Source organism: Oncorhynchus mykiss, chromosome 2 (genome assembly GCF_057628025.1).
Source record: "Oncorhynchus mykiss isolate SJ-2025 chromosome 2, ASM5762802v1, whole genome shotgun sequence".
NCBI classification, from domain to species: Eukaryota; Metazoa; Chordata; class Actinopteri; order Salmoniformes; family Salmonidae; genus Oncorhynchus; species Oncorhynchus mykiss.
This window is the reverse complement of record NC_143023.1, coordinates 21,389,347-21,411,427: the sequence shown is the minus strand read 5'-3', so window position 1 is coordinate 21,411,427 and position 22,081 is coordinate 21,389,347. Positions and strand designations below refer to the sequence as shown.

At 40.5% G+C, this 22,081-nt stretch overlaps 1 long non-coding RNA gene and 1 pseudogene across 2 annotated transcripts in view; one reads left to right on the top strand and one right to left on the bottom strand.

Annotated features, from left to right (window-relative positions):
• The window catches only part of LOC118938435 (uncharacterized), a 44,115-nt gene that overhangs the window by 12,370 nt on the left and 9,664 nt on the right, over nt 1-22,081 (bottom strand). The window lies entirely within an intron of this gene.
• Nucleotides 5,996-14,623, top strand: LOC149984903 (meprin A subunit beta-like; annotated as a pseudogene).

Sequence of the window (22,081 nt, the reverse complement as noted above, 5' to 3'; positions counted from 1 at the left end):
ATCATCGTCCCCATCCAGGTGGATTTTCAGATAAGGTTCCACTGATTAAGTTTGGACCAAAGCATTAGGGCGGCAGGTGGCCTGGCAGTTAGAGCAACGGACCAGTAACTGAAAGGATGCTAGTTCGAAACCCTGAGCTGACAAGGTGAAAAACTATTTTGATGTGCCCTTGAGCAAGGTACTTAACCCTAATTTGTCCAGGGTCGCTGTTGATAATGGCGAACCCTGGCTGTGATCCCACTCTCCCAAGGGTCTCAGGGAGAGTTGGGATATGCAAAAAAACATTGCATATCATCCAATACAGACTTGTACGTGATAAATATAAATTATAATTTGTTTAACTGTACGATACAGTGATTGCATGACTAAGCAGTCAAGAAAACACTATTGGTCGCAGTCGAATTCCTTTGATGGAAAAAAATTACAGATTGTACAGAACTGATGGAGGAAATGACAGAATCTACAGAACTGTATTACTAAATGTTTCTGTTGCAACTTTGTCTAATCAGGCAGCTTGACTGTTACAAGGACAAGGGAGGATGTATACTTCTTGTGGTGAGCTTGGCTGTCTCACAACGTATGTTTCTGGTACGAACATGATTCATTACTACCTACAATTTAAATATCCAATGAGTTAAAATCAATTCCCGCATTAATTTAAACTGGGACATTAGGCCTACATTTTCAATATGTTGCACTACTGTAGTGTTTCTTTGTTTGACCATATCTCGTGTTTCAAAACTGTAGCTTAATTCAACCAACAAATCCTAAGTTGTCGATGATATAAGAACAGATTTGTCAATGTTTTCAAACCCAGACATTAATTGTCACGACTTCCGCCGAAGTCGGTTCCTCTCCTTTCCGTGCGGCGTTCGGCCGGTCTTTTAGCCATCATCGATCCACTTTTCATTTTCCATTTGTTTTGTCTTGTCTTCCCACACACCTGGTTTCAATTCCCTCATTAAATGTTGTGTATTTAACCATCTGTTCCCCCCATGTCCTTGTCCGGAATTGTTTATTGTAAGTGCAGGTGCACGTTATTCTGGTGTGCGACAGGTTTTACATTACATTAATAAACTGTCATATTTATCTGTGTGTTCAGCCTGAACTAGAAACCTTTGCTGAGTTCTCAGATGGCTACAGAGCCCTTTAAAAAAAATCACTTATACTTACAGTATGTTTATATACATTTTATTTGGTTAGTATTTGGCAGTATTTTTCAAGATAGCAAATTTACTTATTACATTCTGCTTCCCCTATGGACACCCCCCTCAACTGACTTTTACTCTTCCCCCACCCCAACGACATTCATCACAGTTGCAGTTGTTAATATGTAGATTATCTATTTGTTTCTTATAATTTTGTTTTTATTTCACTTGGTCCCCACATCCCCTAATGGTCATGCTCCTCTCCATATGGTCATTCCCCCCACACCCCCTAAACAGTATTTTGTTCCTCCTCCAACCCAATGGACATGTATTTATTCATCACTGACCACCATTACTCCACACACAGAGACGCATACAAAGCTCTCCCTCGCCCTTCATTTGGCAAGGGAGAATAATTCTATCCTCCTGATTCCTGCTTACAAGCAAAAACTAAAGCAGGAAGCACCAGTGACTCGGTCAATAAGAAAGTGGTCAGAAGAAGCAGATGCTAAGCTACGGGACTGTTTTGCTAGCACAGACTGGAACATATTCTGGGATTCTTTCGATGGCATTGAGGAGTACACCACATCAGTCACTGGCGTCAATAAGTGCATCGATGACGTCGTCCCCACAGTGACGTGGCAGATGTGGCATGGCTTGCAAACTATTACAGACTACAAAGGGAGGCACAGCTTTAAACAGGTCAACATTCACAAAGACGCAGGGCCAGACGGATTAACAGGATGTGTAATCCGAACATGCGCTGACCAACTCAAATGTGTCTTCACTGACATTTTCAACATGTCCCTGGCCGTGTCTGCAATACCAACATGTTTCAAGCGGACCACCACAGTCCCTGTGCCCAAGAACACTAAGAGAACCTGCCTAAATGACTACTGACTCATAACACTCACGTCTGTGAACATGCTTTGAAAGGCTGGTCATGGCTCACATCAACACCATCATCCCAGAAACCCTAGACCACCTCCAAATTGTATACCGCCCCAACAGATCAATAGATGATGCAATCTCTATTGCACTCCACACTGCCCTTTCCCACTTGGACAAAAGGATCACCTATGTGAGAATGCTATTCATTGACTATAGCTCAGCGTTCAACACCATAGTGCCCGCAAAGCTCATCACTAAGCTAAGGACCCTGTGATTATACACCTTCCTCTGCAACTGGATCCTGGGCTTCCTGACAGGTCGCCCCAGGAGGCGAGGGTAGGCAACAACACATCCACCATGCTGATCCTCAACACAGTGGCTCCACAAGGGTGCGTGCTTAGTCCCCCTTGTACTCCCTGTTCACCCATGACTGTGTCCACATCACTAAGGACCTATCATGGTCCAAGCACACCAACACAGTCGTGAAGAGGGCACAACATCGCCTCTTTCCCCTCAGGAGGCTGACAATATTTGCCACGGGCCGAAAGATCCTCAAAAAGTTATACAGCTATACTATTGAGAGCATCTTGACTGGCTACATCACCGCTTGATATGGCAACAGCTTGGCATCTGACCGCAAGGCGCTACAGAGGGTAGTGCATATGACCCAGTACATCTCTGGGGCCGAGCTCCCTGCCATCCAGGACCTCCATACCAGGCGGTGTCAGAAGAAGACCCTAAAAATGGTCAAAGATTCCAGCCACTGTTGTCTATGCTACTGCATGACAAGCGGTACTGGAGCACCAAGTCAAGGACCAAAATTATTCTGAACAGCTTCTACCCCCAAGCCACAAGACTGCTAAGCAGTTGATCAAATGGCCACCCAGACTATTTTTGTTGTTGTTGCACTGGCTCTATGCACACTCACTGGACTCTACCCACACACTCACTTACTTACTACACCAACACTCCTACACACACTCACAAAAAACACACACCAAAGCATATGTTGATGCCACACACACAGAAACACAATCACATTCTTCACATACACTGCTACTACTGTTTATTATCTATCCTGACGGCCTAGTCAATTTTACCCCTACCTACTGCGCCTTCAGAAATATCAAAGTGGAATCATATTTTACAAATTAAAAATGAAAATCTGAAATGTCTTGAGTCAGTAGCTATTCAACCCCTTTGTTAATAAGGCAAGCCTGAATAAGTTCCGGAGTAAAAATTTGCTTAACATTAGTCCTGGACATGATTTTTTAATGACTACCTCATCTTTGTACCTCACACACAATTATCTGTAAGGTACCTCATTCGGGCAGTGAATTCAACCACAAAGATTTTACAATGCCTCGCATAGAAGGGAACCTAATGGTAGATGGGTAAAAATAAAAAAGCAGACATTGAATATCCCTTTGAGAAAGGTGAAGTTATTATTTACACTTTGGATGGTGTATCAATACACCCAGTCACTACAAACATTCAGGCGTCCTTCTTATCTCAGTTGCCGGAGAGGAAGGAAACAGCTCAGGGATTTCACCATGAAGCCAAAGGGGACTTTAAAAGAGTTTAATGGCTGTGATAGGAGAAAACTGAGGATGGATCAACAACATTATAGTTACTCCACACTACTAACCTAATTGACAGAGTGAAAAGAAGAAAGCCTGTACAGAATACAAATATTCCAAAACATGCATGCTGTTTGCAACAAGGCACTAAAGTAATACTGTAAAAAATGTGGCAAAGCAATTAACCTTTTGTCCTGAAAACTACATTTTATGTTTGGGGCAAAAACAATACCACACATTACGGAGTACCACTCTTCATATTTTCATGCAAAGTAGTGGCTGCCTCATGTTATGGATATGCTTGTAATTGTTAAGGACTGGGGAGTTCTTCATGATTAACAAAAAAAAAGTATTGGAGCTAAGCTCAGGCAAAAGCCTAGAGGAAAATCTGGTTGTCTGCTTTCCACCAGACACATTTCAGCAGGACAATAACCTAAAACACAACGCCATATCTACACTGGAGATGCTTACCAAGAAGAGGGTGACTGTTCCTAAGTGGCCGAGTTACAGTTTTGACTTAAATCTACTTGAAAGTCTATGGCAAGATCTGAAAATCAGCAAATGTTGCACAATCCAGCTGTGGAAAGATCTTAGAGACTTACTCAAAAAGACTCAGTCTTTATCAGTCAGTTGAAGTCGGAAGTTTACATACACTTAGGTTGGAGACATTGAAACTCATTTTTCAACCACTACACAAATGTCTTGTTAACAAACTATAGTTTTGGTAAGTCGGTTTGGACATATTCTTTGTGCATGACACAAGTAATTTTTTCAACAATTGTTTACAGACAGATTATTTCACTTATAATTTACTGTATCACAATTCCCGTGGGTCAGAATTTGACATACACTAAGTTGACTTTGCCTTTAAACAGCTTGGAAAATTCCAGAAAATGATGTCATGGCTTTAGAAGCTTCTGATAGGCTAATTGACATCATTTGAGTCAATTGGAGGTGTACCTGTGGATGTATTTCATGGCCTACCTTCAAACTCAGTAACTCTTTGCTTGACATCATGGGAAAATCAAAAGAAATCCGCCAGACCTCAGATTTTTTTTTTTAGACCTCCACAAGTCTGATTCATCCTTGGGAGCAATTTCCAAACGCCTGAAGGTACCATGTTCATCTGTACAAACAATAGTATGCAAGTATAAACACCATGGGACCACGCAGCTGTCATACTGCTCAGGAAGGAGACGCCTTCTGTCTCCTAGAGATGAACGTACTTTGGTTTGAAAAGTGCAAATCAATCCCAGAACAACAGCAAAGGACCATGTGAAGATGCGGGAGGAAACAGGAACAAAAGTATTTATATCCACAGTAAAACGAGTCCTATATCGAAATAACCTGAAAGGCCGCTCAGCAAGGAGGAAGCCACTGCTCCAAAACCGCCATAAAAAGCCAGACTACTGTTTGCAACTGCACATGGGGACAAAGATCGTACTTTTTGGGGGAATTTCCTCTGGTCTGATGAAACAAAAATATAACTGTTTGGCCATAATGATCATCGTTATGTTTGGCGGAAAAAGGGGAATGCTTGCAAGCCGAAGAACACCATCCCAACCGTGAAGCACGGGGGTAGCAGCATCATGTTGTGTGGGATGCTTTGCTGCAGGAGGGACTGCTGCACTTCACAAAATAGATGGCTTCATGAGGAAGGACAATTATGTGGATATATTGAAGCAACATCTCAAGACATAAGTCAGGAACAATTTTAACGGCAATTTAAAGGCAATGCTACCAAATACCAAATACTAATTGAGTGTATGTTAACTTGTGACCCACTGGGAATGTGATGAAAGAAATAAAAGCTGAAATAAATCATTCTCTCTACTATTATTCTGACATTTCACATTCTTAAAATAAAGTGGTGATCCTAACTGACCTATGACAGGGAATTTTTACTAGGGTTAAATGTCAGGAGTTGTGACAAACTGAGTTTAAATGTATTTGGCTAAGGTGTATGTAAACTTCCGACTTCAACTGTATTTTATACTTTCTATTGCATCTTGCCTATGCCGTTTTGCCATTGCTCATCCAAATATTTATATGTAAATATTCTTATTCCATTCCTTTACTTAGATTTGTGTGTATTAGGTAGTTGTTAGAATTAGGGAATTGTTAGATTACATGTTAGATATTGCTGCACTGTCGGAACTAGAAGCACTAGCATTTCGCTACACTCACAATAACATCTGCTAACCAACTGTATGCGACCAATACAATTGCATTTGAAGTGTTGAAATACAATCGACACAGCAATACAAGTACCATGTCAAGTAAAGGCATAATTCTACTTATTATTTTTGTACTCAGGAAAGGAGCACAATTTTGAAAAACGCAGCGCAAGTCAAACCAGCACCCTAGACCTCGGCGATGCACTACGGAAAGGAAGACTTCACCAATGGCAACGGCTCCATCGTCATCACTAAGCAAGCAGAATATAGTTGGCCAACGGCTGGACACGAGCTCCAATGACGTCTTAAATCTTAACATGCTGTATAACTGCAGGAAGTAAGCTATAGAACTTTGCTCAGTGAAAGAATGAAACCAAACCATGGACTTATGTGTTTCATTAGCAGCATGTCAATAGATTTTATATTGTATTGGTCATTGATGGGAATGTCGTAACGCAGTTGACAAGGTGTTACGTCATCGGTCAGTGTTTCATTCAAAGTCAAATTTACTTTGACTGAAATACATTTCATGTATTTGAAGCTAACGGGTTCTCAGAACAGTGCATAGTGTGCATAGTCCAATGATATTTGGAGGTTATACAACGTAGTGCAGGATGTGCCTTTAGCTAGTGCCTTAAGCACTATGAGTAATCCATGTGTTTGCATCACTACTTGTCTACCATGCAAATACTTCCCTTGTTCCCAATTATGCAGCATCTGCGGTCACATTCCTAGAGACATGCAGCTTTGAGGACAACCAGGAGTGTGGTATGACCCTCTGTGCCAGTATCAGTGCCAGCTGGGAGAGAGTGGGCAGTATCCAAGAGGGGCCAACCTCAGACCACACCAAGGGGTAAGCCTCCATGTTACAATTGTTAGGGCATATTTCAATCAAACATGAAAACTTAACATTTTAATTTGACACATGATATAAGGAGTTAAACATTGATACGTTAGGTGCTGGCAGACTCACAGTGTTTTTATTGTTAGAAGTCATCCCTGATAGTATGGTACATCTTGTGTTTTACAGGCTCAAAACTCACTAAACCATGTCGCTTGACTAATTCCTCATGGCCTGCTATCATCAAGTTGATGCTGCTGATCAGATTCAGAATCACATACAATAGACCAGAACCTCATTTCCCCCTGATGCCATTGATAATACGAAGCTGATGCCAGTGTTCATGGGTCCCTCTCATATATTGATTTTTATTTCTGACAGATACTGATCCAGTGTCTGTGGATAACAGTACCACTTTTCAAAATGGCATGTATACTGACTGACTATATACAAATTGTCTGGTGTTTTATTTACGACATACATATTTTTGCTCAATATATTATTGATTTTGTTATTTTTACAGAGACTGCCCCTACTTCTGCTACTAACATGTCAACCACTGACAGGGACATCAGAACCTGTACTTGTAGAATTGTATCAACTTATATCACCTTTATAAACCATTTATTAGAGAGCAAATGAAACAATAAAGCGTTTTCCCCACCTCTGTTTCGGTAACAAGCTGAGGGATGGGGCTGGAGAAAAGTGACCACTCTCAAATTCACAGACAGACCTATGGATGCAAGGAATGTCCATCCATGATGTCAAAATAATAGTTTTAACCATGTTGAGGCTATTTCATATATGTTTACATCTACTTTGTTTGCAAACATTGGAGTATAACAAGCTTATATTTTGGGTTCTGATGAGGTACGACAGTTGAACTAAGCTCGTGAGGCATTTCAGTTATATTATTCAGGAATCAATGGGTACATATCATTCATTTAAAAGTGCAAAAATGGATGTAGCAACTGCTGATTGCCCCTTAATAGGTGGTCCAGGTAAATCACCTTTCCTCTTTTGTTCTCTATTACTCTTCCATTGTCCCTCAAGCAAGGAGGCTGATGACATCGCAGATTCCCATCAGACCAACTCCTTGAATGCCCTACCCCTTGAAGTTTGCAATTGCTCAATTCTTTTTTTTTTACCCTTAAGTGTGTGTACTTTGGATATCACTTTAACAGTAAAAGTTCAGAAATCGCTGGAGGACGTATTTAAGAATATAACATAAATGCCTCATGAGCTTAGTTCAACTGTCGTATCCCACCAGAAACCAAAATATAAGTTTGTATTAAAGCAATGTAATTGCAATCAAACACTGTATAGCTTCAAAGCATGGTTTAACTATAATTTTGATATCATGTATGGTCAGTCCTTGCATCCATAGCTCTGCCTATGAATTTGAGAGTGGATACATTTCTCCAGCCCCATCCCTGAGCATTTTACCAAAACCAGTGTCGGGGTATCTGCTTTGTTATTGTTTGAAATGCAGATTGCCCCTTTAAAAGCATCTATGACTCATTCATTTAGTGAAAGGTTGATATTTCTGTCCTTTTTCTTCCAGCCTCTGACTTCTACTCTGGACTGGTGTCTCACCCGCGATCATTGTTATGGCTCTTATGTTGTGGTTGATTCACTAAACGACATTAGAACCTAAACATATAGCTAACAACAGTCTATAAAGCCTGATGACCTACGATGATTTACCAGAGAGATTATATTAATGTGTGGTAAATGTATGTGCCTTGTATATTACCAACGCTAATGACATCCTGATGGAAATTCAAAATAAAATAGAATGATGGAGGCCACTGTGTTCTTGGGGACCTTCAATGCTGCGTAAATGTTTTTGCACCCCTCCCCAGATTTGTGCCTCAACACAATCCTGTCTCGGAGCTCATTGTACAATTCCTTCAACCTCATGGCTTGTTTTTTGCTCTGACATGCACTGTCAACTGTGGGACCTTATATAGACAGTTCTGTGCCTTTTGAAATGCAGGTGGGCTCCAATCAAGATGTAGAAACATCTCAATTTTGAGTCTCATAGCAAAAGTTCTGAATATTTATGTAAATTAGGTATTTCTGTTTCTAAAACCTCTTTTCGTTTTGTCATTATAGGGCATTTATTAAAAAAAAAAAAAAATATTTCACCTTTATTTAACCAGGTAGGCTAGTTGAGAACAAGTTCTCATTTGCAACTGCGACCTGGCCAAGATAAAGCAAAGCAGTGTGACACAGACAACAACACAGAGTTACACATGAAGTAAACAATAAACAAGCCAATAACACAATAAACAAATCAATGACACAGTAGAAAAAAATAAAGTCTATATACAGTGTGTGCAAAAGGCATGAGGAGGTAGGCAATAAATAGGCCATAGGAGTGAATAATTACAATTTAGCAGATTAACACGAGTGATAAATGAGCAGATGATGATGAGCAAGTAGAGATACTGGTGTGCAAAAGAGCAGAAAAGTAAATAAAATAAAAACAGTATGGGGAGGAAGTCCATCTGTAAATAGCCCACCCAATCTATGTACAGCTGCAGCGATCGGTTAGCTGCTCAGATAGTTGATATTTAAAGTTGGTGAGGGAAATAAAAGTCTCCAACTTCAGCAATTTTTGCAATTTGTTCCAGTCACTGGCAGCAGAGAACTGGAAGGAAAGGCAGCCAAATGAGGTGTTGGCTTTGGGGATGATCAGTGAGATATACCTGCTGGAACGTGTGCTACGGGTGGGTGTTGTTATCGTGACCAGTGAACTGAGATAAGGCGGAGCTTTACCTAGCATAGACTTATAGATGACCTGGAGCCAGTGGGTCTGGCGACGAATATGTAGCGAGGGCCAGCCGACTAGAGCATACAGGTCGCAGTGGTGGGTGGTATAAGGTGATTTGGTAACAAAACGGATGGCACTGTGATAGACTGCATCCAGTTTGCTGAGTAGAGTGTTGGAAGCTATTTTGTAGATGACATCGCTGAAGTCGAGGATCGGTAGGATAGTCAGTTTTACTAGGGTAAGTTTGGCGGCGTGAGTGAAGGAGGCTTTGTTGCGAAATAGAAAGCCGATACTAGATTTGATTTTAATGATGAGGAAAATGATTCATTTAATCAATTTTAGAATAAGGCTGTAACGTAACAAAATGTGAAAAAGTCAAGGGGTCTGAATACTTCCCGAAAGCACTGTATGTACACAGAGTATACAAAACAGTAGGAACACCTTCCTAATATTGAGTTGCACCCCCTTTTGTCTTCAGAACAGCCTCGATTTGACTGTTTAAGATACACTTTGAAGAGGTAGGGTTTCAGATGTTTTCAGAAGATGGGCAGGGACTCTGCTATCCTAGCTTTTAGGGGGAAACTGGTTCCACCATTGGGGTGCCAGGACAGAGAAGATCTTGGACTGGGCTGAGCGGGAGCTGCCCTCCTGTAGGGGTGGGAGGGCTATGAGATCAGAGGTGGCAGAAGAAAGTGCTCAGGTTGGTGTGTAGGGTTTAAGCATAGCCTGAAGGTAGGGGGGGACAGTTCCTCTTGCTGCTACGTAGGCAAGTACCATGGTCTTGTAGTGGATGCGAGCTTCGACTGGAAGCCAGTGGAGTGTGCGGAGGAGCGGGGTGACTTGGGAGAACTTAGAAAGGCTGAACACCAGGCACGCTGCAGCGTTCTGGACCAGTTGCAGGGGTGTGATGACACAAGCGGGGGGGGCCAGACAACAGAGAGTTGCAGTAGTCCAGATGGGAGATGACAAGTTGGATTAGGACCTGCACCGCTTCCTGTCTGAGGTAGGGTCATACTCTACAGATGTTGTAGAGCATGAACCTGCAGGAGCGAGTCCCTTGTTTTCAGAGAACGACAGGGTGTTGTCCACGGTCAAGCCACGGTTCTTAAGTGCAATTACCTATTGTTATTCAGTAATTAAAGCCATTATAATTACTACAGTTATTACCTGGCCATTGATTCCCACACCTCTTTCTTACCTCCATACATCATACACCCAGATGATTTGCTTTGACAATGAAGAAGATGTCATGTTTGTTCAAGGTACACCATTTGTTACCTTGGGCAAATAAATGTTATTTAACAGTATGATAATTGTGTTTGTGGTGAATAGTTGTTTGCAATGCTAACTCACAGGTCTGCAAGGAAAAACTATGGTAATAAAGAGAGTGTAAAAGTTCCAAGTTTTGAGTCACTTCACTTCAAGTCTGGATCCTTTGCAATACCTGGACATACACTACTATAAAAGACACAGAGAAGGGAAGAAACACAAGATTTGAATACGTTTGTCTTATGATTTACAACTTTCTTTTCAGATGACAACATTTGGTTTGGTGTTTGTGTTGTTGTAAAGTATTTTGAATTTGAGGTAACTTGACCATAGCAAGGACATATGTTTCGTATCCATAGGAGAATGTATATTTATATTTTCCTAGTTGTGGAATTCATAACGTTGTCTCGGGTAAGAGATTGAACTGTGAATACCAATTTTATATTGATAAAAAAAATGTATTACATTTTCAAATTACAAAGACATGATCAGAAATGTTTACATGGTTAAGTTATTTATTCATTTACCCGGAATTGCTACAAAATCATATTTGTTTCTTCATCCGCAGCCTCAAGCAATTTTCAGAGGTGAGTTTGTATACTCTAGCCATACATAATTTTATTTAATATAATAACCAGATAAATAAAAATACTAGGGAGTTTGAGTAGTCCAGACCAAAGGTTTTGCATTGGCCTATATGGGATTGACACCATTTTTTAAATTGACACTTTTGGAAAACTGTTGCCTTTAATCTACATTCAAATACAAATACAAAATGGATACTAACAATTATTAATAATTTTCTATTTCAAACTTTTTGTTATTTTGTCATTTTTCAAGATATTGAGGATTTCGACTTGGACATCAACAGAATAAACATGGGTAGGTTAAGCTGAGTTATGCAACTAGAGTTGGTTGTTGTCAGTATGTACTGCAATATTCTTTTAGACTCTGTTTTACCTTGATTCCATAGTGAATAATAATTTACAGCATTTAAACTTCCAGACTTAGACTTACGCGAGGGTGATATAATCGAGGTCAGTACACCCTACAAAATATGATGAATTTTGATGAATATTCTGCTGGCTTCAGATGTACTCTTTCACTGTCATTTACTATTTCTGGTCTATTCAAATCATGTAGCCTCGGCATAAACGAAGGGTTCCAAGGAATACCGTTTTGAACAAGGACAAACTATGGGGCCTTCCCGTCCCCTATGTGCTAGACGAAACCCTTGGTGAGTACAAATCTTCATCAGGTCTCCATTTATAAGTCCATATATGGACAGACATCCCCAAGTAACATCACACAGTAGATTATACCTGTCACTTGAGGGATGTCCTCAGGTGGGATGTCATATGTCTATACACAGAACGTTGGCTTGTTCTTTGTAAATGGAGACCTAATGATAACCTAAGTGGCCAAAACACGGTCTCCAATAAAGCACATGGGAGCTAAGATTGTAGTGTCTTTTGACCATTTACTGAATATATTATTCTGCATCCAGCATCTGCTCAGAAACAGTGGTTGTACGGATGTAATCTGTTCCTATACTGAGTGAAGGCCTTCCCACCCGGTTGATAAATAAAGGTTGGATAAGTGATGGATCGTTCCCCCAAAGTCCTTAATTTGCCATCACTTTTACCATATGTTTTCTATATGAACTCAGCTTTGAATGCAAAAGGGATCATTCTGCAGGCCTTTGAGCAGTTCAGACTAAAATCATGCGTCAACTTCAAGCCCAGAGGCTCTGAGTATCACTTCATTTCAGCCCAGAAGAACAGAGGGTAAGATCATTTTTTCACTGCCTGACCACTTGAGGGAACATGGGTAGTTTGCCCCTTTTTACTGAAGATATCTGACTTGCTTGATATTGATACAGGTTCATTTTTGTGTCTCCTTGCTTTCTTTTAATGTAGGTGTTCCTCCCACGTAGGGAGATCTTCCAAGTATGGACAGCCTCTTTCCATTGGAAATTACTGTGATCATATTGGCATTGTGGAGCATGAGTTTCTACACGCTCTGGGAATCTGGCATGAACAGTCCAGATATGACAGGGATGAATATGTGACCATTGTTTGGAAAAACATAAGACGCGGTTTGTTTACATTTTCAGTTATAAATTCTAATAATAAGGTCTACATATTATGCATTTTTTTGTTATTAAATTAACTTTATATACATGATGTCTTCACGATGTTAGCAAAATATTGTTTGTGAAAGTAAATGATGGTTATTTATCATGAGTGTAATAGGCTGTTTTTCAAGACTTTAATTTTCGGGAAATGTTAGGTTGTAAACTAAAGCAGTAATTAAGTGTCATGAATCCACTCCTTGTCTACAGGTCATGAGAGGAACTTTGTGAAAGTCTCTCCCCATTATTCGACCACCCTGGGTTTCCCGTATGACTACAGCTCGGTGCTGCATTACAGTGAGACATCATTCAGCAAGGGAGAGGGACCTACCATCATCACTAAGCAACCTGAGTACCAAAAGATTATTGGACAACGCCTTGAAATGAGCCCACAAGATGCCTTAATGCTGAACAAGCTATACGGCTGCAGTAAGTGTGTGTCATGAAACCAAGCATGTCTACTGTACTGCATGTCCAAGTTGAAAAACATGTATATTCTTCTCCTCCTTTCTGTTTTCCTCCTGTAGAAAAATCTATTTCATTTATGGAACATTGCAACTTCGACAACCAGAGATTGTGTGGGATGAGTCGCTGCACCAAGAGTTTTGTAGGTGGCTGGAAAAGAAGGAAGACTGTCATTGGGGGGCCCTATTCTGATTTCACCAACCTGGGGAAGACAGACAGTGAGATTTAACGCTGTAGTACAGCTCACACTTTACCAACAGTTGACTACTTCATGAAAATGCTGTTAATACAGACAGTAAACTGAACTTGTGCTGTAGGACCATTAGATACAAATATCAGACAATTGTTAAAAATGCTTACCCTACTTTACCCAGGTACTGGTTTCTTCATGCACGCCAGCACAGCATCAGGCCAGGAGGGGGACACAGCCCGGCTGGAGAGCAGGGAGATGACTCCCAGTAGGAAGTGCAGTGTCCAGTGTCTGCAGTTCTACTACTACCACAGTGGTAACGAGTCAGACCAGCTCAACGTCTGGATGAGAGTGTATCGTGATGAGAGAAACCCTAACGGAACTCTACACCACATGGGCCAGATCACAGGTTGGGATGATGAGAAGGTGAATCAACCACTTGGAAAATGCACTCCTAGAAATAATTGTTTAATCTCTAGTGTCTCTCTCTGAAGGTTCCCCAGGATCTCACTGGATGCCCTACCACGTGCCCCTGAACGCCACCAAAACGTTCCAGGTGGAGTTTGAGGTGCGTAAAGGAGCAGGACAGTCTACAGGTGGGTTTTCCATCGATGACATCAACCTGTCAGAAACCGAATGCCCCCATCACACCTGGCAGATTAAAGACTTTGAGAATCTTTTAACCACCAGTGACATTAACACTGTTGTGTACAGCCCCAGATACTATTCCCCAGAGGGCTATGCCTACCAGATTGCCATTTATCTTCGTGAAATGTTGTTTGGAGTCTATGTGCGCTTAGTCTCAGGAAAGTATGATGACCAACTCCAGTGGCCTTACCACCATCGACAAGTGACGATTCAACTGCTGGACCAGAATCCCCACACTCAGCAACGCATGTCCAAGCAAATCAGCATTACCACTGAACCCTCACTTCAGGACGGTAAAAGAAATTTAAACATTCAATACGAGTGTGTCCAAAACACAATCAAATATAGTAAGGGCACAGCTCATTTGCAATACCCAGCCTAGCTTTGATCACATTTACAAACAAACCCTTTCGAGACAGTGGCAAACAGAAATGGCCATGCTTATGAGTCATATGACTGAATGCAAATGCTAATATTATGAGAGCCCCCATTCCCTTGCATGTGTATGACGCTAGGTATTCCTCCATTTTGCAGACTATGATTCCTGGAACAATCCCCGTAAAGTCGGAATGCTAGAAAACAGGGGTGATAAGTCCTTCTATGTAAACCCTGCAGTTGGCTACTTAAAATTCCTAACCTTGACGCAACTGAAGCATAGAGAATTCCTCAAGGGAGGCAACATTTTCTTCCTCATCACCATGCAAGGTGAGCCATCAAATCCAGATGCAATTTTTCTTTTTTATCAATGGTCAACATCAGATAACATTGAATTAGGTTGAATGAGATACATAATTACATTTTCTGTTCAGTTTTTTCCTACACACCACTTATAATGCTGATCATATTTATTATCTCCAGATATCTCCAGTCTGCATTTTAACAACTCCCTGCCCTGTCCCAAATGGTCACCACAGAACTTAATTATAAACCCAAACAACCGTGATGAAGGCCCATGTGCCACAAAGTAAGAAAGATCAGTTCAAGGACAGATTAGCATAGATTTGATTCATTCCAGGTAAATATTGTATTTATTAAATTTTTTATTTAAAATCAGTATGCCCATGGTCATTATGTTATTTAGATTCATTTAATTGTATTACGTTCTATATTTATTGTAAACATCTTGCCCACCTAAATGCCATCCTGGGACAGATTATGCCTATTTTAGTCTTAACTATAATAGGCCAGTATTGATAGCAAGATTTACATCTAGTACCCACACTCTCCTTATCCTGCTTCAGTATGTGTTAACATGTCCTATGTTTATTTATAATCATAACTAACCACTGACTGTAATTCTGTCCTAAAAACACACACTTTGCATAATACTGGATGTATGTTTTATGAGATTGAAAAAGCAACAAATTGGGTGATTTGTATTTTTCCCCTGTGACACTAAATTTTGTTTGTGAAAATTAGAATATCCTCAGTGTGGGTCATTTGTCCAGTAAAAAAGTTATGTTTGAGCCATTTATCAGCATATACTGTTGAAGTCGGAAGTTTACATACACTTAGGTTGGAGTCATTTAAACTAGTTTTTCAACCACTCCACAAATGTATTGTTAACAAACTATAGTTTTGGCAAGTCGGTTAGGACATCTACTTTCTAATTTTTCCAAAAATTGTTTACAGACAGATTATTTCACTTATAATTCACTGTATCAAAATACCAGTGGGTCAGAAGTTTACATACACTTAAGTTGACTGTGCCTTTAAATAGCTTGGAAAATTCCAGAAAATGATGTCATGGCTTTAGAAGCTTCTGATAGGCTAATTGACATTATTTTAGTCAATTGGAGGTGTACCCGTGGATGTATTTCAAGGCCTACCTTCAAACTCAGTGCCCCTTTGCTTGACATCATGGGAAAATCAAAAGAAATCAGCCAAGACCTCAGAAAAAAACATTGTAGACCTCCACAAGTCTGGTTTGTCCTTGGGAGCAATTTCCAAACGCCTGAAGGTACCACGTTCATTTGTACAAACATTAGTACGCAAGTATAAACATCATGGGACCACGCAGCTATTATACCGCTCAGAAAGGAGACACCTTCTGTCTCCTAGAGATGAATGTACTTTGGTGTGAAAAGTGCAAATCAATCCTAGAACAGCAGCAAAGGACCTTGTGAAGATGTTGGAGGAAACAGTTACAAAGTACCTATATCCACAGTAAAACAAGTCCTATATCAACATAACCTGAAAGGCCGCTCAGCAAGGAAGAAGCCACTGCTCCAAAACCGCCATAAAGAAGCCAGACTACGGTTTGCAACTGCACATGGGGGCAAAGATCATACTTTTTTGAGAAATGACCTCTGGTCTGATGAAACAAAAATAGAACAGTTTGGCCATAATGACCATTGTTATGTTTAGAGGAAAAAGGGGAATGTTTGCAAGCCAAAGAACACCATCCCAACCGTGAAGAATGGGGGTGGCAGCATTATGTTGTGGGGGTGCTTTGCTGGAGGAGGGACTGGTGCTCTTCACGAAATAGATGGCATCATGAGGGAGGAAAATTACGTGGAGCAACATCTCAAGACATCAGTTAAAGTTAAAGCTTGGTCGCAAATGGGTCTTCCAAATGGACAACGAACCCAAGCATACTTCCAAAGTTGTGACAAAATGGCTTTAGGACAACAAAGTCAGTGTATTTAAACTTCTGACCCACTGGGAATGTGATGAAATAAATAAAAGCTGAAATAAATAATTATCTCTGTTATTCTGACATTCCACATTCTTAAAATAAAGTGGTGATCCTAACTGGCCTAAGATAGGGAATTTTTACTAGGATTAAATGTCAGGAATTGTGAAAAACTGAGTTTAAATGTATTTAGCTAAGGTGTATGTAAACTTCTGACTTCAACTGTATCTAATCTGTCATATTTTAGCATTCAAATAAACAGATTTATTAAATATTAATTCATAATGTTATGCATTTTGCTCTGACTTATACCCTTCGGTTTAATCTTTGATTTCTCGTTTATTCCGCAAGCAGCTGTGTCTTTGTGTCATATGTTTGTACATGCAGGTATGATCCTCATCATGATCGTCCTGAGTTGATGGGGATGATTTCTAGTGAAAAGGCCAAGGTTGGCATGACAATGTAAGATTAAGATGAGGTGGAATCTGAACTTGTTTGGTTACCTCCATGACGAAGGTGAGCCATTTTGCAAATCATCAAAACTTACCTGAAGTTTATCACACAGTGCAGCAATAATGTTGCTTTATAGAGCCCTTGAAAAAACGTGTTTGAATATAATTAAATATATATATTTTTTTAAATTTAAAACTCTGTTTATTAAGTTTTACACACACACACAGACAAGACAAAGCAATATAAATAATATACTCAACTAGAAAAAAAATACAAATAAAAATAAAAATAAAAAAATAGCTTTAAAAGATACCATACTTTAGACAAGTTAACCACACCGGGCAGAAGGCTACAGAGGTTAAAGGGCAATCTATAGTACAGGGACAGAGCAAACACCTCACCATTGTTCCTGTAAACAGTCAAGGGATAAGGGTGGAGAAATGCAACCACTCACAGAGAGTCATGGCCACAGACCGACCATCCACTAGACAAAAAAAAAGTTTACAATGCTTTAAAATAAAAAAAATAAAATGATTATTCATATAGGCGTGAACAAAATGTAAAAATAACTGGGAAAAACAAGCTCACACTTCAGTCTCTGCCTGGGCAAGATGAACAAGGCATCTGCGGATCACAATCAATAAGCACATGGACCTTAATGCGTGCTAAAAGAGGACGAGTGCACCCTTTGCAGCACAGATTCCCAGGTGTCTTCCCCAAGTTCCTCCCTCAAATCCTTTTCCCATCGAGTCTTTAAAAGGCACCAAAGAAGGGTTCTGTAAGTCATGAATGATTGCATATACATCTGAAATTGCGCCCCTAGGAAGCTTGTTCAGCTCCAAGATGCTCTCTATAGCTGTATTCGCAGGCCTATTGGGAAATCCAGGTGTGTTAGCCCTGACAAAGTTTCTAGTCTGGAGATAGCGGAAAAAGTGGGATTGGGGGAGATTTAACTTTTCCTGCAGCTGAGAAAAAGAGGAAAATGTATCATCAAAGAATAATTGGGCTAGCGAGGAGAGGCCTAGTGAGTGTCAAATGCCAAAAGCCCCATCATTCAAAGACGGAGGAAATAAAATGTTCTGATTGATTGGGCCTGATAGAGAAAAGCCTCGGAGGCTAAAGGCTAAACGGAACTGATTCCAAATTTTAAGAGACTGCTTTACAATTGGGTTGACACACCTTTTGCCTAGGGACACTGGGAGAGACGAGCACAGCACAGAGGAAAGTGCTGCAGGTCTACACGATTCAGACTCCATCTGGACCCAGAGTGGTCTAGGGCCAGTAGGATCAGTCTGCAGCCAGTACAGAACGGCTCTGAAATTTGCAGCCCAGTAGTATGTCTGAAAATTTGGTAGCGCTAAACCCCCCAATGACCTAGGCTTCTGTAAATGTTTTCTACCAATCCGTGGTACCTTGCCATCCCAAATAAAATGCATGAATGTTTGATCCAGTGAAATAAAAAAAGATTTTGGAATAAAAATGGGTAAACATTGAAATAAATATAAAAATTTGGGCAACACATTCATTTTAATGACATTAATCCTTCCGATAAGAGAAAGGGGTAGCGAATTCCAGAAAGTAAAAGATTGTTTCAATCTGTCTGCTAGAGCAACAAAGTTTTCCTGAAACAAATTTTCATATTTCCTTGTCACTTTTACTCCCAAGTAAGTTAATTGATCCCGGACAATCCTAAACTGAGAACTTGTAAAAGAGCACTTTAAAGCAGCCTTGTTTACCGGAAAAAGCTCACTCTTGCCTAGATTCAGCTTGTACCCTGAGATTGATCCTTTTTAAGAACAGATAGGGCACGTGGCAATGAGGTATCGGGGTTGGAGATAAACAAAAGGAGGTCGTCAGCATATAGCGAGACTTTCTGCTCCCAGCTCGCCCTGATTATGCCTTGAATGGCATCATTAGAGCGTAGTGCAATGGCGAGAGGCTCGATTGCCAAAGCAAACAACAAGGGGGAGAGTGGGCAACCCTGTCTGTTAGGTAATCCCACTCAACGCGGTCAAACGCTTTTTCGGCATCAAGTGAGACCACCACCTCCGGGTCCTCCGACGCTGGGGAGTACAGTATATTCATAAGGCGCCTAATATTGAAAAATAAATGCCTATTTCTCACAAAGCCAGTCTGGTCAGAGTGTATTACTTGGTGCAGCAAGCCTTCCATACGGATGGCTAAAAGCTTAGCTAGGATTTTGTAATCACAGTTTAAAAGCGAGATTGGGCGATAGGATCCACATTCCAGGGGGTCTTTGTTTTTCTTTAGTAGTAATGAAATTGAAGCCTGATAAAGACTAGGCGGTAGCTTTGAAGTATTGAGGCACTCTGCAAATAGTCGAGACAAGAATGGGCAAAGCAGACCAGAAAACGTCCTGTAAAATTCGGTTGGAAAACCGTCCGGACCCGGTGATTTACCACTTTTCATCGGACACTGCTGTTGCAATCTCCTCAAGCGTAAATTCTTCTTCTAGACAGTCATGGGAGTCTGTATCAATTGAAGGCATATTCAAGCCATTAAAGAAGGAGTCAATCAGCAAGGGGTCTTGAGGGGATTCAGAGGTGTATAGCGCAGAGTAAAATTGTTTAAATTGATCATTGATCTCTTTATGTAGAACTGTGGTGGCACCAGACGGGGTCCTTATTTGTGGGATTAAACGTGAGGCCTCAGATATACGGATCTGTTGCGCAAGGAGTTTACTGGCCTTGTCGCCTTGTTCATAGACTTTGTATCGAGCTCGCAAGAGTAACTGTTCAGCTTGCCTGGTAGAAAGCTCATCAAATTCAGATTGGAGTAGTTGGCGCTCTTTATGCAGATCAGAGGAAGGATCCGTAGCATATTTCTCATCCAATGTGGCTATGGACTCGCTCAGGTCCCGAAGTCGCTGGGAGCGAACTCTGTTTTGGTTGGCTGTATAAGAAATTATTTGGCCACGTAGGTATGCTTTGAGAGACTCCCATATGGTAGAGCAGGACATACCTGGTGTTGAATTAGTTTCTAGGAATAAGGTGATTTCAGAAGAAATGAAATTGACAAACTCCTTATCTGAGAGTAAAATGGGGTTGAGACGCCATTGATAACACATAGGTCGCTGGGGAAACTCTAGTTCAAGCACTAATGGTGAATGGTCAGAGATAACAATACTCTCGTAAGTACACTGCCGAAGGTTAGGCAGAAGTTTTTTGTCCAAAAATAAGTAATCAATCCGGGAGTATGTTTGATGAACATGAGAATAAAAGGAATACTGTCTATCTGTAGGATGTATGAAACACCAGGCCTCAAACATAGCATATTTCTGAAGAAAGGATTGAATAAGTAGGGCACATTTAGATGGGCCTGTATTTGTTTGTGAGGACTTGTCAAGAACTGGGGACATTTTACAGTTGAAATTCCCCCCTAAAATCAACAAATGAGAATCTAAATTGGGAATAGCAGACAGAAAGGAAGAAATGAAACTTGTGTCATCCCAATTGGGAGCATAAACACTAGCCAAAACAAGAGGAGTAGAAAACAGTTCACCGGTTACTATGACGTATCATCCCTTAGGATCATCAATAACCTCAGAAGCTACAAAGGGAGTAGCTTTATCAACCAGAATAGCAGCACATCTTGATTTACTATGAAAGGTCGAGTGGAACACTTGACCAACCCAGTCCTTACGCATCCTAAAATGCTCACCAGTCCTCAAGTGAGTCTCTTGTAGAAATGCAATATTTGCATTCAAACCCTTTAAGTGTGTCAACACCCTCTTACGCTTCACCGGGTTGTTAACCCCTTTGGTGTTCCAAGAAGTGTACTTGATCGTATTATTTCGGCCCCTCTGGGCATTCCCGTTATTCAACCCTGTCATTAGAGCATAGAATGGAAAAGCAATGAGCGCCCAAAACCCCCAGAATAACTTCTCAGAGTAATAATGTACGGTGGTAAATGTTTGGAAAAAGTACAGAAAAAAAACTGAAAAAAAACTAAAAAGACAGAATGACAACATTAGAACTGAACAATTCAACCTGCCCCCCCACCCCCTCCCCCCATCCCAGACAATACCTCCCCAAACGAGGTACAAGCCTAAATAGAACATGTTCTCTTCGCACAGTATGTCTGTGAGAGTGCGGTCTTAAACCTAAACCCACAGTCCCGCTCTTTAAAGTCGCGTTTTGTTAGTGGATAAAGCAGCAAAAAGAAAGATTTGTATGTATTTCTTCAAATAAAAAAAAGGCGAATCCCTTGTGCAAACGGAATGACAAAAGCACCACTTGTAGATGTATATAATTGTATTCCCAGTCTTATAACAGGCATTGAGAGAGAAAATAAATAAAATGTATAAAGGCTCTCAGCCAAAAATCTAATTTGAAGTAAGGAAATCGTAGTAAGACAATCAAAAATAATAGTAATTATAATAGTAGTCTAGTTGAAGCTGAGACAGCTTACAACCAATACCAAAAAAACACGTTTGCTGGGCATAAATGACGCTCAAAACGTTTAAAATTAAAGTGAGGCCCCAAAAACCGTGTAGCCTCGGGAGACATTTACTGTTTACTGGGTCAATGCAAACGGATGCAGTAAACAAATAACCAAAAATATTTTGAGTCACTGAGACAATGTGTAAACAAACTAAATAGGTGAGCGAGATAAGGCACGCACACTAGATGATCAAAACATTAGATCACATCAAATAAGCCTGAATAGTTTCACCAACTATACAAGACTAGCCTGTTATATCTAAACATAATTGTACCACAAGTGGGTTACTTACTATCCACAATTCGCAAGCAACAGTTGCTGAACTGTGAGCATATTCAAGACTTCTTGATGTGACGTTGAATGTGAGCCATAGCCTCATCCGGAGATTCAAATGTGTAGTCTTTACC